Source organism: Haliotis rufescens, unplaced genomic scaffold (genome assembly GCF_023055435.1).
Source record: "Haliotis rufescens isolate VD_foot unplaced genomic scaffold, xgHalRufe1.0.p SCAF_14, whole genome shotgun sequence".
Classification (NCBI taxonomy): Eukaryota; Metazoa; Mollusca; class Gastropoda; order Lepetellida; family Haliotidae; genus Haliotis; species Haliotis rufescens.
The window spans coordinates 32,481,481-32,495,064 of record NW_025963824.1 but is presented as its reverse complement, the minus strand read 5'-3'; positions in this window follow the sequence as shown (position 1 = coordinate 32,495,064).

Sequence of the window (13,584 nt, the reverse complement as noted above, 5' to 3'; positions counted from 1 at the left end):
ATGGGCAATTAAATTCTGGAAAAATACATCTGTCTTATATAAACATTTTAGGCTGTCAGTATAAAGCACAAAATTTATTTTTCAATTCTGTTTTTTTCGCCAAAATAGTATTTTAATAAGAGCCCCCTATTTCTAATTTTGAGAGAGTCCTGGGCGCTTATTACGTCAAATACAGTATGCATGCTGACTAGCCAAAATTGATAATCATGCACCGTGTCATTTTCTTGATTTTTAGGCTACTTAAATTTAAAGGGACAGGACGTTGACCGTTCTGAAGTTTACTGGGTAGTTTTTAAACAGTAGCCGGTAACCCCTGAGCTTACTCAACTCTGCTCGCCCTATTCCGTTTCTGCTTCATTGACCACACTGGTGTAGGCTTATCACTGACCAGAGTGGGTTCGAATCCCGGTTCGCCCCAATTATGTTTCTAGGTTTGTCAGCACCATACCCGGCTCGTGGGTTTCACCAAAGTGGTAAACATCTGAGACCTGCATCACTTCGGGCTTTCCTCCCACATTAAGCTGACACACCGTGATATAACTGTAATAATGTTAAAAGCGGCGTTAAACCCAACTCACTCACTCACTCACCAGACTTTTCTCTTGTTTGAAAACAAATGTACTCATTCTGTGCAGACGAGCCAAACCAAGCCTTTCGGGTGCTTTACAATTGTTTTGTAATTGTAATTATATAGATATACTACTAGAACTGCGACAGTGACATATATACTTATTATACAATATAGCTTTACTCATGAAAGTGAGGGGGCACGGGTGGCCCAGTCGTCTAAGGCGCCGCGATTCGCTGTGCAGAGTTGCGTCCCTTGGGCACGCCAGAAACCTATGATTGTGGGTTCGAATCCCGGTTCGCCCCAATTATGTTTCTAGGTTTGTCAGCACCATACCTGTGCTCGTGGGTTTCACCGAAGTGGTAAACGTCTGAGACCTGCATCACTTCGGGCTTTCCTCCCACATTAAGCTGACACGCCGTGATATAACTGGAATACTGTTAAAAGCGTGACCGTTTCGCTAGCTCCCCCCCCAAGGCTTCGAGGACAGGAGGATAAGCACACAAATGGAAATAGTTTTTCACATTTTAGGATATTTTCTTAATGAAAGTGTAACATTTTTAAAGTATGTTTAACTAAATGTGTAGACTCATCCAAAGGGTACAGATGAAAACACATGAACGGACTGTGCAAGATGTGACAATGTGACGGAAAGGACCCTGGGTAGGAGAGTGATTGGCTTCATATGACTGAGGCATATTTATATAGTAATCTAGGCTTTAATAAACACTGGATTCTCGTCTCATCAAGCTGCCAATTAGTATTTTGCAACTCATCCATAAGAAACACACACAAGCTTTCTCTTTAATTTTCATCTATTAAAATACAAGACTGAAGCCAGTTTACTCTGCGCAGCCCTTACGTTGTCGTCTTCACTGTGTGGAGCTCTAGTGTTTGTGTTTGAGATGTGACACTGAGAAATTATTTCATGAATTATTTAAAGACGCACAAAACCGTCGACATACAGTCACTTTAATGTGTAAATCACAAACAAGTGGTGTGTATTTTAGAATTCTTTCAACCTGAGGACGTTAATCTAAGAGGCTGAAAATTACATGCTGTCACAGCCTGTTGTGACAACTCAGTTCTTTTTTAAAGTTATAACTGGAGGGGGGTAAGGGAGGGGGGTTGCTGGGGAAGTGTTTGAATCATTCTCAGTAGGAATGTTTGTGGTTCTGCTTCATCAGCTGAAGATGTTGAAAAGTGCTTTCATCTCATTCTGAGGTACAAAACACCCTATGGCACAGGGATGTTTTATTTTTATTTTTTAGTGAAGGGACCAGAGTCCATTACCTGACCACGAATTATAGCAAGCCAACTTACCAAGGATTTAAACCTATTGTATACTCAACGACAAAAGAAACGCGAACCATAGAAACATATAGAGAAGTGTGTATGTCAAGAAGAGATGTTTCCAATGTGTACCATTGAATGACAACACGGACAATCTGTCAAGTGTTACCACAGCGTGTCTTTTTGTCTTATCACGATATGCTGCAAGTGATTTCCAAACTTTACACGCTAATCCTGTGTGAGGCAAATGGTGCATCTCGAGTCATGGATCTATGACGTCACATGTGATGCATTCATGAGCATTAGTTTATACAACATAACAGCTCATTTGTGCGTCAAACAAATCTAATATCTTCTGAATGTGAGTTATTCATCATATATTAACCAACATGTATGATATTCGCGTTTCTTTTGTCAGTGAGTATGGATGGGCATTTTGATGTTGGTTTGATTTAGTCAACATTGAGTGTATTTCTCACCAGACTAGAAATGTCCGTTTTGTGTAATATACAATCTATAATTTATGTGAATTAGTTCAAACTATTTTTTAATTTTTACACTCCGCAGGACTTGCAATGTATATACCGGTACTGTAAGTCTTGAAATTAATGCGTCTCCAAATTAATATCACTGTTGACCCCTAGCCGAAAAATGCGCCTCAATATCAATGCGACTCCCCCTACCCCATCCCCAGTGGGATGATGCATATCCTTATCTTAATCCAACCTGACCAATCAAACATTAAACAGTACAGCTTATGAGCGCTGACTAGAGCACTTCCGTAAAAACGATAAAACGGTGTTTTCCCAGTTTTTGCCCATTGTGTAATTCCTATTCTTTGATGACATTGTTACATACTTGTTACAACTGCTGCTCAATAAACTGTCTGTGTTTATATTCAAGTTGGTATTTCCGCTATCCAAAGTGTGAAGTGAGGCCGTCTTGTTGATAGTCATTTTGGAGACATAAATGCAAAGTTAATTAATGTGAGCAAAGACCACTTGCATTTCGAATTTTAATTCATGCTCGTGTCAATTTCAAGATTTACAGTATTTGCATCCATTCTCACACATCTCACATTCTCTGACACATCATTTTGCATCTGGTTAAAGACTGTTGATATTATTTCGAGGTTCATTGTGTTCAGCAGTACATGGTTGAAGGGTACTTTTGTTGAGAGCTGTGTAGTTGACCTCCACACTAGTTGTATAGAAAGTAGTTTCTTTATAGCTGGGCCGCCTTGGTTCGGAAAGTGTGTTATATAACGTCTGCTGGTAATACGGGCAATATGGACATAATAGTCAGTGTTAACCTCATTTATTATGTAATACAATGTTGCATATATACCAGTCTTAGAAACTTGGGTCCTAAGTCGTACAAGTGTGTTCCGATTGTATTTGAATCTAAGGGACCGTCTCAAAAGTTCACTGTCAACAACTAGATTAAAATGTCTTATATAAAGTTTCCTACCTACCTACACCTTGAGATTAATGCACTGGATAATGAGATATTAAGTGATTCAGCAACTGAATTGCAAAGACCAATTCAAATATAATAAAATATTTCTTTTGAAACCGAACATGACATTTTATTTCCAAAAAGATTTCTTGGCACATGACTGATATCTGTTACTATTTTCTGTAATAGTGTTGTGACAACAGAACGAGACTTTTTGATTTTTGACTGTATCCACTGTTTTTAATCCGTGGTCTAAAGTACTCACGGAAATGAAAAAAACCAGTTTTTTGACCTCAGATCTTAAATAAAAGCAGTTAATATACAAAATATGTAAATATTCAAACAACTAAATTAGTACTAATTGGGCCGTGGCACAAATACAGCGTATCAAATGTCAATCAATGGATTGTCTGTCCAGACTTGATTATTTACAGACCGCCGTCATATAGCTGGAATATTGCTGAGTGCGGTGTTAAACAATAAACAAACAAACAAACACATTGTTTTGTCATATAAGCCGGTCCACTGTCTGTAAATGTAGTGTACATGTCAGTCTGACTTTACCTCTTACAGAGTGGAAGAACATTAGCAGACACTTCCTCAGTATTTACTAATCAGAGATGTGAAAAATTCCCCAAATTGTTTCAAATTTGTGGCTGTGTAAATCGCTGACGTTTGTCAACGTCAGAGATGATAATGTTTGTTTTATCCTATGTTACATCGCATGTATATTTGTTGTTGGGAAGGATGGTGTTTTGTGATACGAACCAAGATAGAACTGTATGAGGAACATATTGTTTACTAAGGGTGAAACAATACACCAGTGCATTGTGAGTTTACATACAATGATACGATACGATACGATACGATACGATACGATACGATACGATACACGATATGTTTTTTTTCTGTAGCGATACAAGACAATACACTTCCTAAAATAAATTACGTACTGCTTGTTAAATGACCTTGTTTCGTCAGTCAAGGATAGCAAAATGTGTTGTAATCATTTCAAGTTCACTTCTAATAACAGCCGCTCCGAACATGTGTCTACAGCTAGCTTTTCCATTTGAACCTGCTCTGAAATATTTAAGTAAGTTTTCATGTGATGTAAATATGAGTATCGCGATACGTATCATATCGTAACTGAGTATCATGATACGTATTGTATCGTGACCTTGCTGTATCGTTTCACCCCTATTGTTTACAGGACCGAGGCTGTGCAGTACGTTGTATGTTTTTGTGACTGATCATGGTCTCAAGGAGAGGGGAATAACCATTAAATATTCTCACGGGGTGGCTTGTTTTTTTTATTTTGTGGAGACAGAGTTATTTTTCTGTCACTGCTTCAAGATATGTATAAATATTAGGGCTGTTACGATTCACTCACATATTCGGTGAATCGAACCGTATCCATCCATGAATTGAATTCGTTATTTGTGGCCACTAGAATCGAATATTTATGAATATGCTATCATGTGCATTTACATACCCTGTACCTAAAAATATCCATAAGAACATATTATATGAATAGATTTCTTAAAAGATATATACTCATATAATATTTAACTTGACAGTATTGTGTCAAATAATTTTTGTTATCGTTTCACTGAATATAACAAATAATACATCAGCTGCTGACATGTGTTTTGTATTTGTGAATTAATATTTGTATTGGTTACCCTATATTCATGATATGAATCATGTTCGCCTCATAGTGTATTCGTTCCAGCCCTAGTAAATATACTGATCAAGAGAAGTTAAGGAACACCGGATTTTCTTTTCTTTCTTATGACTGCAGTTAATCTGTCATGGCTGGGGCACCTTCTAATCTGGGTGTTCCTGAACTTGTTTAGTGTAGTATACAAACAAGAAGGAGCAACAAACAATTTCACAACACATTTTTTCCAGCAAACAATTTGTGTGTGTAAAACCAGTGTATAAAATACCGCCTGCCGGGCAGTCTGAGACAGTGTATTTTGCTGACGGATAGTCAGGCTATTATTGTATTCCCTAAATTTCCTGTGCGTTCGGGGGCACGGGTGGCCCAGTCGTCTAAGGCGCCGCGATTCGCAGTGCAGAGTTGCGTCCCTTGAGCACGCCAGAAACCTATGATTGTGGGTTCGAATCCCGGTTCGTGCCGATTGTTTCTAGGTTTGTCAGCACCATACCTGTGCTCGTGGGTTTCACCGAAGTGGTAAACGTTCGAGACCTGCATTACTCCGGGCTTTCCTCCCACATAAAGCTGACACAGCGCAATATAACTGGTATACTGTTAAAAGCGGTGTTAAACCCATCTCACTTACTCACTCCTGTGCGTTCACGTTTTAATTAATGTAAAAGGACTTAAGAGAACTTAGCTGTAAACACATTATTCAGTCACTTGCACGTATGTTGACATCTAGTTTCTGTCTGCATACTTTCTTTTGTTTATCCTTTTGTTATATTTGTTCGTTAGTCTAAAAAATTCTGGACTGGCAAAAGTTTTGTCTGGTCTGGTAACTTTGCAAACTTGTCAGTCAGGTTGTCTGACTGCCATTTGGTGGATTTTATACACTGGTAAGTCCGATGGCAAAATTTTTCTATTTTATTATTTCCTGGGTACAATGTGTGAAGCCCATTTCTGGTGTCCCCTGTCGTAATATTGCTGGAATATTGCTGAAAGCGCGTGAAGCTAACGCACTCACTCCTAAAGAATATTAAATGGTCGATGGTCCCATGTTTGATATTTACATTTTATTTTGAGAAATCCAACCGTGTGAACTTCATGCATATGAGACATGATTAATGCTTTAGTAACTTCTTTGAGAGGCATTTAGAAGTTGGAGTAAGAATAAGATGTATGGATGAACAAGTTCTTTATCACAAATAGGAGCGATGTTTCGGTGCAGGTTCTAACACCGTTATCAAGCAGATGATGTACAGATTTTGTTTGACAAGTATATATACAAGTAGGAGGCAGTGTTGATACAGTTGAGTAGGTTTAAGATGCAGTTACATGTTTTGCCATTCTGTGTACATAACAGGCTTCTCCACTCCAGTGTAACTGCATCTTAAACCTACTCAGCTGTATTGCAAAATGGATGCATGTTCACAGCGCTATGAGAACAATAATAAGAATATTAATAATATTTTGCCCATAGCATTTGTGTGTTGTTTCTGTGTAGCGTAAACAGATTTCATGATATCATTGTACGAAATAGAAAGAATTGTCAGTGAAACATCACAAATAATATTACCGTATTCGACGTAATAAGCGCCCAGGGCGCTCTCAAAATTAGAAATAGGGGGCTCCTATTAGAATATTATATTGGTGGAAAAACAGAGTTGAAAGATAAATTTCGTGGTTTATGCTGACAGACTAAAATGTTTATATGCGACAGATATATTTTTCCAGAATTTAATTGCCCATAATTAAGAATGCATATAACACACAAGTATGTATTATACGCGAATAAATAAGTCTTGTGTACATTGATCAATCGGAAGGGGTGCTAAATGGGATTGTTCACAAGCCAATATATTAGCAAATATCGCAGTGGGCGCTTATTAGAGCGGGGCGCTTATTACGTCGAATACAGTATTTGTTGTGTGATCATAACAGTGATGGGAACGCCAAACAAATGCCAGTATCAATAAAACTTCACATATGTTTCTAAAGAAATAATATTATTTGTTGTGTGGTCATAACAGTGATGATCAATTAAATCATAACAGTGATTATCAATAAAACTTCACATATGTTTCGAATTAATATTGACACTAAGTGATGGATACGGACTGAACATGTTGTACCAGAGCTATAGATTTATGCTCGACTGATATGATATGGACATAGATAATATAGAAAACTATCCGGTTTCATTTCGAGATCGCCATATAGGGGAAGTTTTAGGCATTTTCTGGGTCAAAATCTACATGTTCAGTATTTCATCTAGAGGTAATTTGCATAATTTACAGTTTTCAAACATTTTGTGCAAAAATACAAATTCGTGACTTGCGAAAAATAGTAATTATAGCCTCATTTATAACTTTTTTTTGTAAAGAAGAGTCCGTTTTTATCAAGCATTCATTTGAATTCATTTGCGAAATAACTTGGAGATCCTGTCTGTGAAAAAGCATGTTTCATGGAATTTGACAAATATTCACAGTCTTGCCATTCATTAGGGCTGGGACGAGTCCAAATTTACTTCTCGGGTACCTGACCCTCTATAACCCGACCCTTACCCAGGTACCCGCTGTAGGCCTTAAGAGGTTGAAACAAAATGTCTGATTGGGAATTGTTTTAAGGCAGCCCTGGCCAAAACTATTTAGATATATGTATCAAACGATCGCATCATGTTCACACTGAAATTGACTGAGGCTTTATCTTTACTCAAACATATACAAGTCAAAAGGAATGTGTGCATCGTCAGAAAGAAATGCGAACATTAGCGACTTGTAGTGTAACCACTGAGCTGTAGTGAGTTTTTGTAATTAAATCATATATCATGTGACTAACAACGGGTCTGGGTAGTCTTGTGGGTCCCCGGGTCCTCCTCAGGACCCACCCGACCTGAGTACGAGAATTACCTGTCCCAGCCCGACTATTCTCAATGTTTTTGTTTGTTTGTTAGTTAGTTTGTTTGTTTGTTTGTTGTTCGCATTGTGATTGCCTTGTATGGTAGTAGCCCATTCTCATGCGGTGAGGGGCCATTTGGGACACTGCATGCAACGCTGCCTGACAGGGGATGTTCAGTGTAATAATATCAGAGACTAACCTGAATCCAGTCATGTCATTGTGTGATGTATGACTGTGATGTCGGCATAGCTAGGGACCAGGTTTCAAGTTGTTATTTAATTAGAATATTTCCTACACGTTATGTTATTTTATGTATTCATCTGTACATGCGTGTGTTTCATGTTGTTATCGCATCATAACCCAGAGTTTTATATTGTTGGAGAGAGTGCTGTGTGTCACGAGAGAGTTCTCTGTGTGTTGGAGAGAATGTTGTGTGTGTTGGAGAGAGTGCTGTGTGTTGGAGAGATTGTTGTGCATGTTGGAGAGAGTGCTGTGTGTGTGGAGAGAATATTCTGTATTGGAGTGCTTTGTATGCTCCAGATGACGGCTAATGTCAGGTTGTTTATATCTAGTTTTGAAATTATCCTATAATGGATGGTGTTAACAATGTGATAAACTAATAAACTTGGTATCATGATCTGATAAATATGCAAATGAGGCAACCTAGCAGGAACTACTTTTAACCTCCATGCATTGATATAATGTTCTCAATAAACTACTGACTTTCCAAGCTTAGACAGATGTGTTGATGACTGTGTGTGGAAACATGTCTGCAACGTATTTGGCACATTATGATAAATGGAGCAGTTCGCTCACTTTTTAATCAGCGGATGATATACATGTGTGGAATGGGATATGATTGAGAGATGGGATTTTAGTGTTGGGATACGATTGTGGGGATGATATGCATTTGTGGGGTAGGATTTGCTTGAGAGATGGTATACTGATTGAGAGATGGAATACGATTGACAGATGGGATTGTAATGCTGGGATACAATTGTAGGGGGTGAGATACAATTGTAGGGGGTGAGATACGATTGTAGGGGTGAGATACGATTGTAGGGGGTGAGATACAGTTGTAGGGGTGAGATAGGATTGTAGGGGTGAGAAACGGTTGTAGGGGTGAGATATGATTGTAGGGGTGAGATACGATTTTGTGGGAATGACAAACCAGTTGTGGGGTGGGATGCAATTGCGAGCTGGGGTAGGATCGAGGTGATAGGAGACAAATGATGGATATCATATGAATCAGGGTTAATGAAATGAGACAAAAATTGATATGATATTTGAAGATAATTAGGTGAATTGTGACTGAAGAGTCGGCATATCTTACTGAAACTCCATCCTTGTTCATCCAGGGTGTTATTTCTCCATCCTACTGTTAAAAGTACCCTGGAACCTTTTGCTAACACAGCTTTGACTTCGGAACAGTTTGAATAGCTAAAAAAATACATTGCCATCCAATCAAATTGCTCTCATGAATGTTAACTTAACTTCCAAGATGAAGTTAGGGCAGCAAATGAGTCCAGGCTATTTGTTTGTTTGTTTGTTGTTAAACGCCGCATTCAGCAGTACGCCCGCTATGTGACGGCAGTCGGTAAATATTCGAGTCTGGACCAGACAACCCAGTGACTGAAATCATGAGCATCAATCCATGCAATTGGGATATTTTGACATGCATCAACCAAGTCAGCGAACCTGACCACCCGATCCTGTTAGTTGACAAACATAGTCCCCTTTTACGGCAAGCATGGGTTGCTGAAGTCCTGTTCTACCCCGGATCTTGACGGGTACCAGGCTATTTGTGATAAATGAATGGAGATGTATTACCGTAGATTATCAAGGATGGAGAAACTTGTGTGTGTTGTTTAGGTCGACTACATGGGATAGATAGAGTGTCACGTTAATCGATTATATTCAATGATGTGGATACAATATTATAGATAAATTGCAAGTGACCTCATGGCATTTGATCGGCTGAAATATTTTAAAAAATCCCTAAATAATTAGGCCACACCCACTAATGGTCTGCAGTTTCCTGTTAGCTGATATAGAATTATATTGGTGGGACTTGTGTTGCACTATTGCCTTTAAATTTGTTTGTGTTGATGATGAAAAAAGCAGCCTTTTATTATTGTTGACATTTATTTAAAAGAATTGACTTCGATATGTTTTACACTGGTTTTTACGTTACTAACTCCTTAAATGCAAAAACATATTGAAGTCAATTCTTAAATACATATAATGGATTTGCTGTTGTACAATTATGACAGAATGAAATTTGTTAGAATGTTTTCAAACGATGACTACAGGTTTGTATGACTACCTGTTATTCACATATCGGGGCGGTCGGGTAGCCAAGTGGTCAAAGCGTTCGCTCCTCACACCGAAGACCCAGGTTTGATTCCCGTCATGGGTACAATGTGTGAAGCCCATTTTTGGTGTCCCCTGCCGTGATATTGCTGGAATATTGCTAAAGGCGGTGTAAAACCATACTCACTCACTCATTGACATATCACCAATATCCTGACCCTGACCTTTAAGTTATGAATGATTTTAGAAGACCATGTGTGTGCATGACATTGATGGACAATAAACTATGTGCTTGTTTCTGTTGTGTGGACTTATGTGTCAAGGAGGTCTGCCCCAGTGTCTCCTGGGAGGACTTATGTGTCAAGGAGGTCTACTCCAGTGTCTGCTGGGTGGACTTATGTGTCAAGGAGGTCTACCTCAGTGTCTGCTGGGAGGACTTATGTGTCAAGGAGGTCTACTCCAGTGTCTGCTGGGTGGACTTGTGTCAAGGAGGTCTACTCCAGTGTCTGCTAGGTGGACTTGTGTGTCAAGGAGGTCTACTCCAGTGTCTGCTGGGTGGACTTATGTGTCAAGGAGGTCTACTCCAGTGTCTGCTGGGTGGACTTGTGTGTCAAGGAGGTCTACTCCAGTGTCTGCTGGGTGGACTTGTGTGTCAAGGAGGTCTACTCCAGTGTCTGCTGGGTGAACTTGTGTGTCAAGGGGGTCTACTCCAGTGTCTGCTGGGTGGACTTGTGTCAAGGAGGTCTACTCCAGTGTCTGCTAGGTGGACTTGTGTGTCAAGGAGGTCTACTCCAGTGTCTGCTGGGTGGACTTGTGTGTCAAGGAGGTCTACTCCAGTGTCTGCTGGGTGGACTTGTGTGTCAAGAAGGTCTACTCCAGTGTCTCCTGGGTGGACTTATGTTGAGGAGGTCTACTCCAGTGTCTGCTGGGTGGACTTATGCGTGAAGAAGGTCTACTCCAGTGTCTGCTGGGTGGACTTGTGTGTCAAGGAGGTCTACTCCAGTGTCTGCTGGGTGGACTTGTGTGTCAAGGAGGTCTACTCCAGTGTCTGCTGGGTGGACTTGTGTCGAGGAGGTCTACTCCAGTGTCTGCTGGGTGGACTTGTGTCAAGGAGGTCTACTCCAGTGTCTGCTAGGATGACTTATGTGTCAAGGAGGTCTACTCCAGTGTCTCCTGGGTGGACTTGTGTCAAGGAGGTCTACTCCAGTGTCTGCTGGGTGGACTTGTGTCAAGGAGGTCTACCCCAGTGTCTGCTAGGATGACTTATGTGTCAAGGAGGTCTACCACAGTGTCTGCTGGGTGGACTTATGTGTCAAGGAGGTCTACCCCAGTGTCTGCTAGGATGACTTATGTGTCAAGGAGGTTCCTTGTCATGGACTTGTGTGTTAAGGACATCACATGATCCTGTCATGGACTTGTGTGTTAAGGACATCACGTGGTCCTGTCATGAACTTGTGTGTTAAGGACATCACGTGTTCCTGTCATGAACTTGTGTGTTAAGGACATCACGTGTTCCTGTCATTAACTTGTGTGTTAAGGACGTCACGTGGTCCTGTCATGAACTTGTGTGTTAAGGACATCACGTGTTCCTGTCATGAACTTGTGTGTTAAGGGCGTCACATGTTCCTGTCATGGACTTTAGGACGTCACCAAGTGCAGGTCCTTTCCAAAGGCCCATTGTCTTCCACAGCTGGTTACTAAGCCTGAGGGGACACGGGTGGCCCAGTCGTCTAAGGCGCCGCGATTCGCTGTGCAGAGTTGCGTCCCTTGGGCACCCCAGAAATCTATGGTTCGCCCCGATTATGTTTCTAGGTTTGTCAGCACCATACCCGTGCTTGTGGAACTCCCCGAAGTGGTAAACATCTGAGACCTGCATCACTGCGGGCTTTCCTCCCACATTAAGCTGACACGCCCCGATATAACAGGAATACTGTTAAAAGCGGTGTTAAACTCACTCACTACTAAGCCTGACCCTGTGGGGATTCCGGGTTAATATAGTTCCCTGCAAACTCATACAAGTTTTAAGAGGCGACCAAATGAGAAAATGTTGTTTGATAAAAGTCACAACAATTAAGTCCTCAGTAAAACGTTTAATTGTATACATGTGGATGTCATTTGATCAAAATGACGATCAATATTTCGGCTTGGAACATATGTTTCTATGAAGAACACTTGACTTGCATTTGCATGTGTTAATGACGGTGGCCACAGATGGGACAGATACAGCCACTGTTTCACGAACACTTGGTATCATCATTCATCTGCTTCTGATATGGAAACCGCGAGCTCTGGCTTAGCAAAGATATTTTGTGGTGATTGAAATGGTTTTTTGTGGCTCTTATTTCAAATTATCAAAACGTATTCAATATCATATTCATCTGGTTGTTCACGTCGTGACAAGAGTCTATGAAACGACAGGTCCCGGTTTTTGTGTTACAGTAAACTACGGTTATAACGAACACGCTTATAACCAACTGACGGATATAACGAACTTACTTTTTAGTCCCGACTATTTGCTGTAATTATGCTGTATATATCCTTATAACGAACTACGGTTATAACGAACTAAAAATAATAGTCCTTTCGAGTTCGTTATAACCGTAGTTTACTGTATTTCAGTCTAACAGAAATAATTATACATCTGGGGGTTTCACGTTTTGAAAGCTATGCGGCCATACTGTGCATACATACACTCTTCAAAAAAGGAAACGCACAGATAGTATGTAGTTCAGTGAACCTGACAACACAAAAAATCATGTATATAAATTGGATATATGTTATTGGAAAATGTTGGTGGCCTGATATTCGACAAACGGTTCGTCAAAACGCAGCCATTGTCGATTTGCAATATCTTGAACGGCATTGTTTTTACACTTGTTCAAAAATGTCATGGAGGAAAACAGTAAAGCAAAATGCACGTGCAAGTAATGGCTTTCGTAACTCGTGGTAGTGGCTTTTAAAAGGCAAGCATAAATTGTCAACCTTTTTCAGGTTTGAAAATGCGGAGACTCAGCGCTGCCGATCGGAACATCGCCATAGGATGTGTCCAAAGTAGTCTTCTGTTGCACGCCACTTCAACGTCCACCACAGCACCATTTGCCGCCTTTGGGACCGATACACACAGTTCAAAATCCACTGCAGACCATCTGAGAACCGGCCGACCAAGAGATACCACCCCTGCACAGGATCGCTACATTCGACTGTTCCACCTACATCATCACAATGCCACAGCTACGGAGACTGCATCCCTGGTTTGAGGAGGATATCGGACCAGACTGTCAGGAACCATTTTCGTGAGGCTGGAATCCGACAAGAAGACCAGTTATCGTCCCTTTTTAGCAACAGATCCATCGACAGCCACGCTTGCGTTGGTGCCATACCTGACAGTCTT